The following is a 17,545-nucleotide window of genomic DNA, read 5'->3' as shown; positions in this document are numbered from 1 at the left end:
TGATGGGACCTTGGGAGTCTTATCAGGTGACCACTGATGAGATCTGACCTAAGATGTCCTGAGCTTTGGGAGTAGCGGTAGAGGTGAAGAGAAGGATTAAATATGAATAGGCAGAACTTTGAATTTTGGGGATGTGGGGCATGAGAGAGAGGGAGCAGTGGAAGATAGCCATGTTTCTGGGCTGGGTGACTGGATGAATATTGATGCCTTTCGCAAAAGAGGACCCAGAGTTGTAAAGGATGGAGGTGGAGATTTGGTTGGAAGATACGTTCCACTTTTGACATGTTGACTCTGAGGGTCTTTTGGGAAATCTAAAGCGAAATGTCCAGAAAGCACTTAGATGTATAGGCTCTGGAACTGAAGAAATATCTGATCCAATATTTGGGATATAATATTAAGCTATCACCTCCTAACTCTGAAGTAGGGTTGGTGCAACCTTCCTAGAAACTCTTTCTCATTATGCTTCTCTCTCTCGCCCTAAGGGCTCATGGCATTCATATTGCCACTAGTAGAGCCCTCATCTGCCCTTCCTCTCTTGACAGGATCACCTGTTGTAGCCTTCTCATCAAAACTTACCTGTGCTGTGCGTGGTAGGTAATCGATGGGTTCAATTTAATTCTTTCAGTGGCATATGCTCTGTTGAACAAGATGTCCCCTGTTTATTAAAGCTGTTATGCTTGAAAGTGTTACATGTGTTACTTCTCTTGCTCCCCCGCCACCCCCTGCCTACATACCTACCCTGAGTATATTTGCACTGTAGCGGGGTACTTCTCTAAGGGACCAGGTCCTCAAACATTGCTCTTCTACCTTTAAAATAGCATGCATTACTTCTTCTTACCTCTTTATAATGATTATCATATGCTACCTTTTATAAAAGATTTTTTCCTTTTTTTTTTTTTTGGTGTATACATTTGTCATCCCTAATAGATGGTGTGTTCCCTGAGACTAGAGACCTTCTTTTTTCTTTTTTTTTTACCCTGCACAATGTCTAGTGCAGTGCTGGCTGACTTAATTTGTTTAAATGAAATACACAACCATGCAGCCTCACGTACACATGTATCTTTAAAGGGGTAAGCAGGCATTTATGCAGACCATATAGGTATTCTGAAATAAAGGGTGGGTGGGCCATAGAGATACGTGGTGCTAGAGCGGCCCGCAGGTGGTTGTGTGTGTACTACTGAGGTTGACTTTGTCAAGCTCATACACATGTGGATTACAGAAGGCATGGTTGCCATCCTTTAACAATATCAAAGAATCAGATTGATTCCTGTGATCCAGCCATCAGTCTGGCAAGGTCCATGTCTTTCAAGGGGTGACTTTCTCCTAGTAGGGGTGTCTTACTCCCAGTGGATTTCATTGACCTTGCTTGTGAGCATATCCCGTCAACCTCACTGTGGTCAGAGCTTAACTTGGAGCCCTGGCTTAGAAGATGGCCAAAGGGTCAGTGATGAGCAACACATCTGTGCTGGTGACTGTTCGACCTCCCACCTTGCCTGACAGTTGCCTTCCATGATAGCCTCCTTGGTCTTACCCCGGACTAGCAGAGCCGTTTGCGATTGCAAAGGCTTCCAAACACTACTGCTTGTAAGTCAGTTCCTTACTAAGAAAATTTAATCACTATTTGCCTTTGATATATGAGAAAACAAAGAGGGGGCACACACAGACACACAAACAGAGAGAGACAGACACTGAGACAGGCAAACCAACATATGGATAGGAAGACTTATTAGAAGAGCTGAAGAATTTATGCAGTGTTGTGGAATCTGACCCAAGATAGTCAAACTAATGGATTTTATATTCTGTTTCTTTTTATTCTTTTTTTCTTTTGCGGTACGCGGGCCTCTCACCGTGTGGCCTCTCCCGTTGCGGAGCACAGGCTCCGGACGCGCAGGCTCAGCGGCCATGGCTCACGGGCCCAGCTGCTCCGCGGCACGTGGGATCTTCCCGGACCGGGGCACGAACCCGTGTCCCCTGCATCAGCAGGCAGACTCGCAACCACTGTGCCACCAGGGAAGCCCTCTTTTTATTCTTAATTGATGTCATCTTTCTTTCCTAGAGGTTTATTATCCTGGATCATTTTACATATTTCTTCTTTCCCCTATTCTCCAAAATGAGCTTTCTTCCTCTTCTCTATCAGAACCTGCCTGCCCTCTGTTCTGGTCGTTCAGTGTTGGGCCATTGTTATAGAGCTGATATCACAAAGCATTTCAAGATTGAGTGGTTTAACTGGTCATCCCTCAAAGGTAAATTTTTTCCTTCTAAAGAAATCCTTCAGGGTTAAAGAGTGAATAATGGGTGTCTTCCAGGCTTCACCTCAGCTGAGGAAATGACATTGGCAGGGTAAAGTTGATCAGAAGATCAACTAAAAGGAAAGAAAGGAGAAGCTGTTTATTCCTATCATCAACAAAAATTAGTAACACATTCTTCTTATAGAAAACTTAGCATGTACAAGTTGGGGAAAAAACCACCAAATTTTCTATATCCCAAAAAAACCTGATATGAATTTTTTTAATATTTATTTTTAGTTCTGTTTCTCACTACAATTTTGTATATTTTAGTTGAATTTTAAAAGCAACTTTACTGAGGTATGATTGATATACAAAAAGCTGCAATATTTATACTTGTAGTATCATGTAGAAAGTTCTGTTGGACTTAATTTTGCTTAAAATTCCTCAGCTGGACAATTGGACAATTATTTGTTATGAGTATTTCCAGTTTCCCTTGAGAAATAACACTGCAGTGAAAATCTTTAAAGAATAGATTTACCTTTAATTTTTACTAATAGCTTTTTACTTGTAACAAAAGTATTATCTGAACTCCTGTTGTGAGATTTTCTCCAAGTGTTTACAGAGTCCTGTACCACAAAAATTCTTCTTTCCTTTCTCTTCCTGGGGAAATGCTCCTTCAGATGCCCTCGTTTGTGAAGCTTTCCTGGGTCTTACGAGATTGATAACTCCCTTCTAAGGGCTCACACAGGCCTTTGGCCACAAATCACAGAATCACCTTGAGGTGACTTAGCCCAAAACTCACTTCTTTGGAGGTCCCCATGGCCTCCCTGTCTAAGTCTAGATAAGCCCCTTTGTTGAATGTTCTGGTGGCAGCTCTAGACTTACCCTACATGGCACATACTATAACTACAATTTAATAGTTTGTCGGGTGACCATTCTTCCATACTTGCCTCCTTCACTGGAATCTAAGTGGACTGCTTCCCTCCTGTTCATGCTCTGTCCTCAGAGCTTCACACCAGTCAGTGCTCAGGAAACATCTGCTAAATAAATGAAAGGATGAACGAAGGATCTTCCAAAGACACCTTAAATATAAAATCTCTAGAAGTTAACATATGATCTTGTAATCCCACTCCTGGACATATATCTGGAGAAAGCTTAACTCAAAAAGATACACGCACCCCAATGTTCATAGCAGCACTATTTGCAATAGCCAAGACATGGAAACAACCTAAGTGTCCATTGACAGATGAGTGGATAAAGGTGTGGTACATATACAGAATGGAGTATTATTCAGCCACAAAAAAGAATGAAATAATGCCATTTGCAGCAACATGAATGGACCTAGAGATGATCATACTAAGTGAAGTAAGTCAGACAGAGAATGACAAATATATAGTATCACTTATATGTAGAATCTTAAAAAATGATACAAATGAACTTATTTACAAAACAGAAATAGATTCATAGACCTAGTAAACAAACTTATGGTTATCAAAGGGGATAGTGGGGAGTGGGGGAGGAGAGATAAATCAGGAATTTGGGATTAACACACACACAATACTATGTATAAAACAGGTAAATGACTGTATAGCACAGGGATCTATATTCAATGTCTTGTAGTAACCTATAATGGAAAAGAACCTGAAAAACTATATATATATGTATATATATATATACATGCATATATAACTGAATCACCTTGCTGTACACCTGAAACTAACACAACACTGTAAATTAACTACACTTATAATAAATACTTATATATAAAAATATACATGTAATAAAAATGGTTAATAAAAATGCATACATTTTTTAAAAAGGGACAAAAATTAAAAGTCTCTAGAGAAGAAGAAAATATAAATATCTACTCAGAACAATATTTACATTCATTCATAATCTAGACCAGTTTACAGCCAACATGGCCTGAGGGCTTATGATAAGCTGTGTTAACCTTTTTACATGCTTTATCGCATTTAAACCTTGCATTGGTCTTACAAGATGGATACTGCTAAGCCCTCCTCAGTAATAGACAAAGAAATGGAGGCTTAGTTAGAGAGGTCATATAACTCGTCCAGGGTCACAGAAATAGTCAGAGGTGGAGCTGGGATTTGTCTGATTGAATTTAAGTTCTCAGCTACTATGGGATAGCCCCTGGAATGTTCCTTCTGGCATTGGACTGGAATCTCTCTCCTCATAACCTCTTGCTTGGTGGAATTAAGTCTCTGTTTTGAGCCCAGAGGAATGGGCTGGTCTTCCTTCTTCATCTTAGGTCTCCTCAACACACAGAGATTTATCCTCTGCTGAAATATTCCCCGCTCCAGGCGTAAACATTTCCATTCCTCCAGCCATTCCATTTGGGCCTACAATATAAGCTTTGCGACCCTTGTTTCCTGCTTTTATTTTCACTTGAGCACTTTACCTTTGACATGGAGAATCAGTCAATTCCTATTCCTGGAGAGAAAGCTGACTAGCAGGGAAAGAATAAAAGAAAAATAAGTGTATGTGATCTCTTAAGAGGAATAAAGATTAAGGCCATGGGCTCTGGAGCCAAACTTCTTAGGCTTAAATCGTAGCTCTGCTTCTTCCTGGCTGTGTGAGCTTAGATAGTTACACAAGTTCTAAATCAGCTGATTGAGTTCTTGGGTGGCTGAGTGCATGACAGCTAACAGATTGAGTACCACCCTCAAGCCATCTTCTTTCAGCCGAGAGAGGCTATTGTCTTCTGCTCTCCTAGAGATACTTATTGAGCACTTTCTTTGCCCCCACTACTGTTAGAAACACTTTGCCTGTATTGCCTCATCTAATCCTCATAGCAACCCTATGAAGTGGATCGTGCTATTATCCCCACGTCACAGAGGTAGCTGGAATTGTCTTGCCAAGCTCCCACAGCTGGTAGGTGGAGGAGCTGGTGGTCCAGCTGCAGAGGCCGTGTTCCTCACCAGTGCACCTTTCTGCCTCAACTTTACAAACCCATCTTCAGGGCCCTTCACAGGCTGCATGCGTGAACAACTCACCTTATATTCCTCCACTTGGAGCCATTTGACTCCTCTGACAAACTCTTATCTCCCGGCCAGTCTTCGCCATCCTTGCCTGCCCTCTCTTACAAGGGTTGTTAAAATGGGAGCATGAGGCTTCCCTGGCGGCGCAGTGGTTGAGAGTCCGCCCGCCGATGCAGGGGACACGGGTTCGTGCCCCGGTCCGGGAAGATCCCACATGCCGCGGAGCGGCTGGGCCCGTGAGCCATGGCCGCTGAGCCTGCGCGTCCGGAGCCTGTGCTCCGCAACGGGAGAGGCCACAACAGTGAGAGGCCCGCGTACCGGAAAAAAAAAAAAAAAAAAAGGGAGCATGGCTCACTGTGATTTGATGGCCCAAGTGCTGATCATTCCCTACCTCTCCTGGCTCACGGTAAATATTTACTTTTTGTTACGCAAGAACAGTGAGGTTTCATACAGGAGATGGATGTAGAGTGTATATATAATATTATGCTTGTCTGACTCCTTTGAACACCCAAATCTCATTTCCCAGGCTTACTCAAGGAAGGGGAGGAGACGCTGCAAGGTGAGCTGTTAAAACTTCTCAGAGGATGCTCCGGAGGTTCGCAGGCTAGATGCATTTTTGAGTCTTTTTTTTTTTTTTCTCTCACTGAAGGACTAGAAACATGGTGTCTCTCAATAATCTGAGACCTGGTCAGGAGCTATTGGCTACCCACGTATCAACAATTCCATTGGACCCAATATTGTCCCTTAAATTGATTTACATTTTATATATAGATAATTTAGCTTTGCCCTAAGCCATGATGTCCCCCAAATCATGGATGCCATGTGGTAATTTTCCTAATACCTATTGCAGTATGTACGTAACTGTGAAAATACAAAATGTTCCCTCGTATCCTTGTGACTGTGTCTCACTAGGCCTAGTTGACAGGTGACTTGTATGGAACTCTCAGCCCTGCCACCTCCTTGCTCAGCGACCCTGGGCAGGTCACAGCTCTTTCGGGGCCCCTTTCTCTCCATCTGCAAAATGAGGCAGGCTTTTAACATTCCATCTTTCTACTCTGTGTCTTCTCTTTCCAGCTCGAGATAATGTTTGTAACAGAAAAAAGAGTTCATGTAGGCAGACAGGTTAATCTAAAAATTTTTCTCACTTACATAAAGGCAGTTTCCAATCTTGACCTTGGGAGTAGGTTGGTAGTTCTTGTCATTCATCTATTATCGCTACTTAGGAAATACATGAGGAGAGATGAAGCCACTGAAAGGTTCTGTAATGTAGTTAGAACCAAGTCTAAGTTGAGGGGGGCAGAGAGAAGCAGCTGTGTGTGAGCTATGGAATTGCAAACTCTGCCTTTTAAAGGCATTGCCCCAACTTTGAGCTGATTCATCTCCTTGTATTTCCCTCCTTCTTGCTTGTCCCCCTCCTCCCCTCCGTCTTTGGACCTCCTTCCCCCTTCCTCTCTCCCCTCCCTCCCTTTGTTTCTAAACTGCTTTTCCATTAACTTACAGCGAGTGAAAATATGCATTTCACTGTTCCACAGACCCAAACAATAAGCCGGATACTGTTTCCCCCACATATCACATGGCCGTATTTTCTACTGTCACTCTTCTTCAGAAGTACGATTTCTGAAAAGAATGCCTTCGACCAAAGCACTATGTCTGCAGGGACAAGCTGAGGAGAACTTTGGCAAGAGGAAGATTGGTTTTGACCCCTGGTCCCCACTCCACACCCCCCCATCCCCGCCCCCCCATCCTTTCTTTTCACCTCCCTTCCCGGAGGGAGCCTCTGGCTCTCATTGCCTGGCTCTGGTGCCCCAGTCTCTGCAAAGCTTGCCTCTTGTCTGTCCTGCTGCTCTGCCACAGCTGGAAGGGCCTTTGAAGTCCTCTTAGCCAAGCCCCCTATTTTATAGGTTGGGCAATTAGGTTCGGAAAGAGGATGAACTTGCCTTGGACTCCTGTACTTTCATTTAGAGGCAAGAATGGGACTGGATTCTTTTTTGTTTTTTGAGTGTAAATGAATTTTTTTTTAATAGAAAACAATTTAAAAGAACTTCCCAGTAAAATGCACAAGACATAATTTTTTCTGAGGGCAATTTTACCAGATCTTTAAAGATCAGAGTGTAAAATATTGAGACTCTCGGAACCTGGTTTTTACTACCCATGGCTTTTGCCAAACAATTCCTAACTCAGGTAGCTCAATCCTCATGGATCACTGTTAGGCTCATGGTCTTGTACATACCAATAACCCCCAGCGATTCTCCCTCTACACACTCTCACACTTGTATTTAGTTAATACATTGTTAAGAGATTGTGTGTTTTTTTTTTTTATTTTAAAATCTTTTTTTTTTTTAAGATGTTGGGGGTAGGAATTAATTAATTAATTAATTAATTTTTGCTGTGTCAGGTCTTTGTTTCTATGCGAGGGCTTTCTCTAGTTGTGGCAAGCAGGGGCCACTCTTCATCACGGTGCGCGGACCTTTCTCTATCGCGGCCTCTCTTGTTGTGGAGCACAAGCTCCAGACGCGCAGGCTCAGTAGTTGTGGCTCACAGGCCTAGTTGCTCCGCGGCATGTGGGATCCTCCCAGACCAGGGCTCGAACCCGCGTCCTCCGCATCAGCAGGCAGACTCCCAACCACTGCGCCACCAGGGAAGCCCCAAGAGATTGTGTTTAATGCCTGCATTTCCTGTTATTTTCAAGCATCAAGAAGGCATCTGTCTCTTTTTTCACAGATTATCCCCAGTTCCTATGACATAGGAAGAATAACAGTAAATCTTAGTGGGCACTTACCTTGGGCCTGGTTCTGTCTTAACACTCAAATGAGAGGAGCTATGGTTATCACCCTCGTTTGGCAAATAGGAAACTAAGTTGTGAGGAGGCTAATTAACTTGCTTACAGCAAGTAAGTGGCAGAGCTGGAGTTCAGACTCAGGTAGCCTCACACCAGGGGACACAGCTTACCCACCAGCCTCTACCGCCTGTCACACAGCAGATACACAGCACTTGCGTACTGACTCAGAACTTTTTCTTGACTATGCTGCCAGCTACTTCGGTATCAGTGAGGACCAGGTGTTTGTGAGACTCTTACAGAGGAGGAGGGACGGACTTTTATTTTTGAATCACAGGTGTCTAACTTCAGGGAGCTTGTACGTTGTCTAGGGTGCTTGTTAATGCAGACTCCTTGGCCCTATCTCTGACCTATGACCTGTATCACTGGTAGCAGGGCCTGGGAATCTGAACTGTTAACCGCCATCCAGATGACGTCGATGCAGCTGGCCTGGGGATGACACTTTTGAGAAATATCCTTTTAAAAGGTCTTCATTAAATAGATCAAGCTGAGCAATGGCATGTCACTTGGTGGAAGTGTGAAGCTTGTACAATAACTTTTACCTTTTCTTCTTCCCTTACTTAGGGAAAGAATTTCAACTCATTAAGTAACAAAGCCTAGTGCACAGGACCTCTAGTGGGTGGGGGGGAAACCAGCAGTGTCAGCAGCATCTGGTTGAATGATTGCGACTAAACCTGAACTGGAGCCACTGCATGCGAGGGTGAAATTAGCCCTCCCTTTGATGCTAAAGCAATGCGGTGGCTTTTCCTCTTGGGAGCACGTCAGTCCTGAGTCTGATTGTCAGAAGGCTCAATGGTGTTCTGAGATCTATATGTTACTGAGTCCAAGCTTGTACTACTTGCTGCACAACAGGCCAATAAATCGAGAGATGCGTTGTTGGGACAAGGAACAGTGTCTTTATTTGGAGAGCCAGCAGACCAAGAATATGGTAGACTAGTGTCCCAGAGAACACTAGAGCTCTTCCCTGAGTTAGAATTCAGGCTTCTTTTATGCTAAAAGGGGAGGGGGTGTGGTTGGTTGTTGTGAACTTCTTGGTGCTAGAATCCTTTGTTCTTGCAGCTGTCCATGTAGGTGTGTCCACAGTGTTCCTTTAAACCTCCAACAAGACAAATATTATTCTTTGTTCTGCAACTTTTTATCTCTACATGAATAGAAAAGTGTTACAGCTTTAAAGGTCAGAGCCTTGAGAATGGGCTATCCTGTATATTTCAGGCTATAGGCAACATTCTTTTAGTGATTAACTTATAGAAAAAGCAATAGAATACAAAGGTAAGAAAAACAGATCCAATATGGAGTCAGATTTGTTCTTCCCTATTACATGTAGAGTGGTTCCATTAGACTTACCAGAGAAGATATCAGTGAGATAAGACATCATGATAGGGACCTGCTCTTTCACATTTTGTAGTTTTGATGCACCGCACTGGAACACAAACATCTTCTCCTATCCAAAAGCACAGGACAGAGCAATTTGAGTGCTGGTCCATTGTTATGTATACCAAGGGGTGATCCTGTTGCTTTAGTCTGCAGATATTCCCTGCTCTCCATGTAGACCATTCACAGAAATCTCAAATGACTGTCCTACTTCTCCTACTAATAATAAATGTTTCCTCACCCACTTACCCACCCATGCATGCATCCATCCATTCAACCATCAAACACTTGCCAAGTACCTGCCTTATGCTAGGCACTGTTTCAGGTACTAGGGCTTAGTGGTGAACACCACAGAGAAGCTGCTCTCATGGAGTTTTCATTGTAACACAGCCTCATGGTCCTTTGGGTTTCCTGTCATCTTGTTTCCCAATCATTTCTCCATAACTGGTTAATATTTTATTGTCCCCTTCTTTTTTTGTTCTTTTGCAAGATAAATAGGCAAGTATCCCACCCTTGCTCAGATATTTTATATATATGTATGTGTGTATGTAATAGAAGTGTACATATCTATGTATGTATACACATACACATGTATATACATACATAGGTATAACACATGTGTAACAATACATACATAGTAAATATATATACTTAGGTAGCAAAGGTTGATTTTCAGAGGTCATGGCCATCATTTACTCTTTCAGCAAATTTTTTTAGGTGCCTACTATGTGCTAGTCATGAGTAAAGCCAGTTTTAGGCTCAAGGAACCTTTTCCCAGTTCCTCAGTATGGGCTCTGTTCTTCCTTTTCAGGGCAGGTACATGAGAAAGAACTGCCAAGTGGATGCCTGCCTGTTTCTTTTTATTCATATCATTTATTAAAAGAGTCATGGAAAGAGAAAAGGTCCCAATATGTTCTCAACTGAAAAAACAGACAGTTAACCCCACAGAAAACCGTGTTCTATGTAAATGTCAATAAATCGTTTCATGTTAAAAGGTCGTAAAAACCGACAAGGTAAACCCCAGATGCCATGTTGATGTTGACATGGAAGTTCTTACCATACCCTCCAATGTCCCCAGCTACAAAACAGTATTTTGGGAGATTTATTGACAACAAATCAGCTTAGATTTATTGCAGATTATTGATTTCCATATTCAAAAGTGAATGAGGTTTGTGCCTTCATTCTGCACTTCTGCTCTGGGGAGAATAATGAGATTTCCTGAAGACACAAACCATTCAATTAAAATAAAGGGAAGACTGTAACGTGCATCCTGGCTGTATCCTGATACTTTCCCCCCCCTCATCTTTTCTCTTTTTCTTTCTCAGCATAGCTAATTTCTCAGGTGATTTTTATTTTTGCTTGTCAAGAGATGATTAAGGTGATCCCAGGCAGCACTGTTACCAATCATAGATGATTCCCTCATGGAACCTTACGTGGAGAAGTGGAGCTAATCTATACAATCTATCCAGGCTTCCTTCCTCTGATACACCTACAGACATCTCAGCGTCTCAGTTGTAGAAACGCAAATTGATTGATGCTCAGTTAGAAACCTCAGACTGACATGAAGAGATCTAACTACATTATTTAAAGCAGGAGGTATTGAGTTTCTAGATATTGGCTAGTAACCTTTTAGCCAGTATGGTGCTGGGCATAAGTAACTTCAAAGCATGGTTTCTTTTTGACCCTTGCAGATTTTCTGGCTTAATAATTTATCTGTAAGTAGTTTTGATTCCATCTTTATCTGCATGCTAGCATAGAATTTTTACAGGCTACAAACTTTACTTAGTTCATTTACTTAACTCTAGATAAGACTGTATAACCCCTTTATGACCCCTAGCCATATTGCCATTCTTGTCCACGAGAGATTGGAGTTTGGGATGGAATGTAAGAAAGCAATGAACCAGAATGATGTGACTTTTTCCCATGTTCTTTCAGAGAGAAAGTTGGGGAATATGCTAAGGTGCTAAGATTTTCTAAATCTGGCTGCAGTGATGTTAGATACTTACTTAAGATAAGTATCATAAGATAAGTATCTTACGATACTTACTTATCTTAAGGTAAGTATTGTATGTAGATGAAACATTGACCTGAAACAAATTGTAGTTTTATGAACAGAGAGCTAAATGTCAAGGGAGAGTATGGTGGGTGATCGGATGCACAGCCCTGATTCTCCTTCAGGAATGAAGAGCTTCCTCCTCCAGCTATTGGGAGCTCTGCAGGCTGCCAGTTCTTACAGGAATTGTCCCAGTTGAAGAGCCCCTCCTTGCCTAAGGTCATGTACCCTTCTTGGGACAGGCCCTAGCCAATGACCAGTTGCTATGGGATATGGATAATGACCAGGTTTGGCCCCCTACACACAACCTGGTACAACTCTGAAGAGTCATTGACTGAGACACTTATTGGGACTGCATCATGCTCTGCTTTCTGCTTTGTCCAGTCTTGCTTCCTACCCTTCCAAAGGTGCTGACCACAAGAACTCATCTTACTAAACCTCTTACATGCTAATTTCTACCTCTGAGTCTACTTCCTAGGAAACTCAACCTATAACAGGGAGATTGCTCTTCAGGATCTGTCTAGAACAGGGATCAGAAAATTCTGGCCCACAGAAATAATGTGGTTCACTGCCTGTTTTTATAAATAAAGTTTTATTAGAACACAGTCACAGTTATGTGTTTACATGTTGTCTATGCTTCCTTCTTGCTACAGCGGCACAGTTGGGTAGTTGCTACGGAGCCTGGATGGCCCTCAAAATCTAAAATATTTTTTCCCTGACCTTTTACAGAGAAAGTTTGCCAATCGCTGCTATTGAATACTGGAAGAAACACAGATATTAGATGATAGAGAAATCCAGGACAGGAACCTCTCAGAACATTATGCATTCTGGATGGAATTTTAAGCATCTGTTTAATGAAATAGTCTTTGATCTGTTCCTTTCTAGTCATATTCGTGTCCGAACTTTTCTCTAACTCTCTACTGGGTTGATACAGAGAAAATGAAGAATATGAATTTGTGATCTTGTGTTTGAGTTTTGGCATAATACAATGAATTTACCTTCTCTTGTGCTTTAAGGTTTACAAAAGCATTTTTACATATGCTCCTTTATCTTGAGGTGTACAGAGGATGGTCTACCACCTTCATTTGATAAAGAAACTGAGGTTCAAGCACGTTATTGCCTATTATCATGGAGTTGTTGCCTATTATCATGGAGTTGTTTTTAAAATCCAGAACCTTTGTCTCATGTTTCAGTTACTTTTCTGTTTCTTATCAAAATAAATGGAAAGGCAGGGAAGAGTCATTGTCGGGCAATGAAGTAATAAGCAGAGAGGAGGCTGCAGTGATTTTTGGAAGAGAAAAGTATCCTTCTCTGATGCTTTTTTATATATGAATTCATCAGATGTTTATTGAAGGGCACCTAGCCGGCGTGTGGAAAAAGTGATATCTTGAAAAAGTTCTACAGATGGTTCAAATGTGAATTCATAGTTGGGAACCAGAGGCCAAGCCCTGATTGTTAATGCCTAGTGATAGTACCTTTGAGTGGGCCTTGTGAGGCAACTTGACCATCCAAAATAACACTTTCTTGCTTTTCTTCTTTTGATTATTAATTTCCTTGTTTATCTGACAAATAATTATTAAGTGCCGATCACATACCAGGCGCTGTATGAGAGAATAAATGATGAACAAGCTAAACGTGGTTCCTGTGTACGTGGAGCTCCCAGTGTACCAGGAGGAGACACGATTAAGCTAGCAGTAACCACAAAGTGAGTAGGGGCTCAAAGAAGGGTAGTACAGGGTGCTACATATGTGTGTACTTGACATAGGTTGGAATCAGGAAAGAAGTGACGTTTAAATGAGACTCAAAGTATGAATAAGAGTCAGCGAGGCGGAGAGGCTGAAGTGTGTGTTATGTAGAGAGAACAGAAAATGCAAAGGCCCAGGAATGAGAGAGAACATGATGCAGTAGAGGAAGTGACAGAGGCTCATTCTGAGTGTAGAACAGAGGGGAAGGTTGGTGAGAGTTGAAGCTGAAGGTACACAGTACAGAGGGGCAGTTCATGAGGGGCTGCCTGCAGGCCACAGTACATAATTTCAAATTTATTCCAAGGGTGTCAGGGAGTCACCGAAGGGGTTTAAACAACAGAAGAGCACTTATTTTTCCGTCAAAACATAACCATTAGCTAGAACCAGGTAACTGTTTTACACACAGGAGCCAACGGGACATGAGGCCTGATTAAAGAAGCCAAGGTTAGAGGCACCATCTGTGCTTGTATACAAAGTGGGAGGCTCTCCCCTTTCCAGGTACACTGTGTTTTCTTTGACTGCCTCTAGACCCTCTCAGTACAGGAACAAACAGTGAAGCCCCACCTGCTCTGCAGTTGTCAGTGTCACCTCTGTAAACATCGCAGTCTTGTTTTCTGTGACTCCTCTCCTTCAGCTCTGAGACCCGAATGAAAGGGGCATTGCTGTCTGGGCTCTTTTTCTGTCCATCAGTGTTTTGATTAAAGTCACTCGGAGGCCCTATTCTTTGAACAGAACAGATCGAAGTCTTGACTAACCAGGCCCAGTCCTTCAGGGGGTAAGAGTCAACCATTTCTGCTGGATTCATGCATTACTTCTTGACTCTGAAAAAGGGCAGAATGCAATTTTCTGCTGAAATCACACCTGATTGCAGATCATCACACTACTGCCCAGTGGACCCATTCCTCCCTCGCTTATATGTCTTAAGGTTGTGTGTCATCAGGAAGAAGTAGGCAGCCAAGGAGAAGGGCAGGTTTACCTTTGATGCCTAAAATCTCAGCTGAATAAGTAGAAAATCCTACATTGCTTATGAATTGCAGGCATAGCTCAGGCAGAGGCTAGAGATCTGGGGGTTCATCAGTGGCCTCCACTTTCCATAAAATGAGATTGTAAGAAGTTTTTCAGGTTGGAGATGTAATTTCACTTTTCTGTCCTTTTATTTATTTTACTTCTTTTCCTCAGATCTTGAAAGAAAAATACATGGATAGATAATGGACAGGACAATTTTTTATTATCAACAACCTATTGAGGTGATGTGGGAAAAGACAGTTTTAGGGGAGGAGTTAAAAGATCCTTAATTTTCATGTGTTTGAAGATTTTTCTGTTGTCTTTCTGTTATTGATTTCTTGTTTGGTTCCATTTTGGTCAAAGAACATACACTGTGTGATTTAAATTCTTTCAAATTTAAGATTTGTTTTATGACCTAGGATATGGTCTGTCTTGGAGAATATTCCATGATCACTTGAAAAGAGTGGATATTCTGTTGTTAAGAGGAATATTCTGTATATGTCAATAAGATTCTTTTAGTAATGGTGTTGCTAAATTTTATATCCTGGCTGATTTTCTGTCTGATACTTCTATTAATTGCTGAAGGTAGGGTATAGAAGTCTCCAACAATAATTAAAATTTTACCTATTTCTCCTTTTAGTTCTATCAGTTTTTGCTTCACATTTTTTGCAACTCTGTTGTTTGATACATCCACACCTAGCATTGCTATGTATTCTTACGGGATCAACCTTTTAATCATTATGTAATGTCCTCTCTATCTCTTGTAATTTTCTGAGCCCTGAGGTCTACTTTGTCGTATATCAGTGTACCCATTCCTGCTTTTTAAAAAATTTAATATTTGCATAATATATCTTTTTCTTGTCCTTTTGCTTTTAACCTACCTATGTTGTTATGTATGAAGTGAGTTTCTTGTGGATAGCCTAATTGGGTCCTAATTTTTTATTCATTCTAGAAACCTGTCTTTCAATTAGTGTATTCAAACCATTTATAGATAAAATGATTATTGATATGTTAGGGCTTAAGTCTGCCACTTTGTCTTCTGTTTGTTTTCTCTTTCTTATTCCTCTTTTTCTCTTTTCTTACTTTGCTGTGGATTACTTGAACGTAATACTGGAAGTTCTACCCAGTGAAATAAAGCAAGAAAAAGAAAGAAAAGGCATATAGATTGGAAAGGAAGAAATAAAACTGTCTCTTTTTGGAGACGACACAATTGTGATAACACTGAATCCTGGCAGGGAGGCAGAGAAGCTGGATTACTCATACATTGCTGATGGGAATGTAAAGTGGTACCATCACTCTAGAAAACAGTTTGGCAGTATCCTTTAAAACTAAAAATGGACTTACCATATGATTCAGCAATTATACTTGTGAACACTTATCCCCAAGAAGTTAAAACTATGTTTACAAGGAAATTGTACATGAATGTTCATAGCAGTTTTATTCAGCCAAAAACTGAAAACTACCCAAATGTCTTTCAATGAATGAATGAATGGTTAAACAAACTACGTTTTATCTACACCACAAAATACTACTCAAAAATAAACAGAAATGAACTACCGATATATAGATACAACAACTCAGCATGCCTTGGATGAACCTCAAGGGAATTATGCTGAGTGCAAAAAGGCAATTACAAGAGGCTACATACTGTATGATTCCATTTATATAATACTCTGAAAATAACAAACTTATAGAGAAGAAATTCGTGCTTTCCAGGAGTGAAGGATGTGAGGGGATATGGCTACAAAGAGGTAGTACGAGGGAGCTTTGGGGTGATCATATCTTGATTGTCTTGGTAGTTATAGGAAGTTACACATGTGACAGAATTGCATAGTACTACACGTACAACATGCACGAACCCGTGTCCCCTGCATCGGCAGGTGGACTCTCAACCACTGCGCCACGAGGGAAGCCCAAATTACCTGATTTTGATATAGTACTATAGTTATGCAAGATGTTAACACTGGGGCAGACTGGGTAAAATGTCCACTGATCCTCCCTGTACGTTTCTTTCCAACTTCCTGTGAATCTATAATTATTTCAAAGTAAAAAGTTGAAGAAGATACTTAGTTATGAATATATAAGTATTCACACACATGTATGTGAAAACCCACCAGTTTGTTTTATTCTTCCCAGTTCATTATCGTTATCAGACCAACTGGGGATACAGATGGGTTCTAGGAGCTAAAATGAGGGGAGATGATCCCTTTCACAGTGGTCTTGGGTCCATTTTTAAGGTTATGGTAAGTGGAGAGAGCTTAACTTAATAAGTTGAGAGTGAATTTGAAACAGTTTATGGAAAAACTGCAGTTTGGTGTGACCCTTCCCAAATATTAAGGTGCGTTAAGGGGAAACAATGGACCACGCTGTGAGAGATTCTAATTTCGGTCTTCTGTGTATCAGAAGCCTGTGTTTTAAATAAACACAGGTAATTGTGACATTTGTGGTTCTCTGGCCACATTTAGAACCACACGGATGATTGGCCTAAAATCCTGCCTCTGCCCGCCCTTACTGAGTGAACTTCGGCAAGTTCCGAGTCTCATTTTCCTTATCTGTAAGAGGAGAGCAATGTCCTCCTAGGGTTAGTATGAGCTGGTGCTCAAGAAATAATTGTGAGGTCACTGTTATCAGTATTGTCATAATCATGATATCATTAATGATATTGGCACACAGTAGGTCCCAGTGATGTCATGCTGGTAGTGTTGCACTAAGATGCATCTCATATATTATTTAGCACCACCAGGGCTTTTGACAAATTGGGTTTGATGGGCTTGTAGACACATGAGGAGGGTTCTTGAGGATTGTCACTGGGGAGAGTAGTGCTGGGCGCATGAGTTAAGGCCCTCGGTCAGGAGTACGGGAAGGTGTCACTGCCTGAGGTCGAGTGGGAAGTACATTCAGTTTGTTCACTTGGTGATTGACAGTTGGTATCACAGGCAAGGAAACTTCCTCTTGGGGGAGGCCTACAAAAGGTCCCCCACATTTTGTAGCACAAACTGGGAAAATGTCAGAAATAATGTTATGTCCTATGGCATGAGGGGCGTGTTTTCTTATTTTATTCATCAAATATTCCTGAGAACACACTGTGTACAAAGCTATGGGTGATGTACTGGGGGTACATTGGTGAAAAAACAAATGTCATTCTGCCCTTGTAGGGCTTGTGATCAGGTGGGGGAGACAGACGTTGAACAGGAAATTGTATGTGTGATAAGTGTTACAAAACAGGAAGTGAGTATATGTTGGAAGCATATAAGAAGAGGAAGTTGGGAGTTCCCTGGCTGTCCAGTGGTTAAGATTCTGAGCTTCCA

The sequence above is a fragment of the Neophocaena asiaeorientalis genome, unplaced genomic scaffold (genome assembly GCF_003031525.2).
Source record: "Neophocaena asiaeorientalis asiaeorientalis breed wild unplaced genomic scaffold, Neophocaena_asiaeorientalis_V1.1 scaffold336, whole genome shotgun sequence".
NCBI lineage: Eukaryota > Metazoa > Chordata > Mammalia > Artiodactyla > Phocoenidae > Neophocaena > Neophocaena asiaeorientalis.
This window is presented reverse-complemented; position numbering follows the sequence as displayed.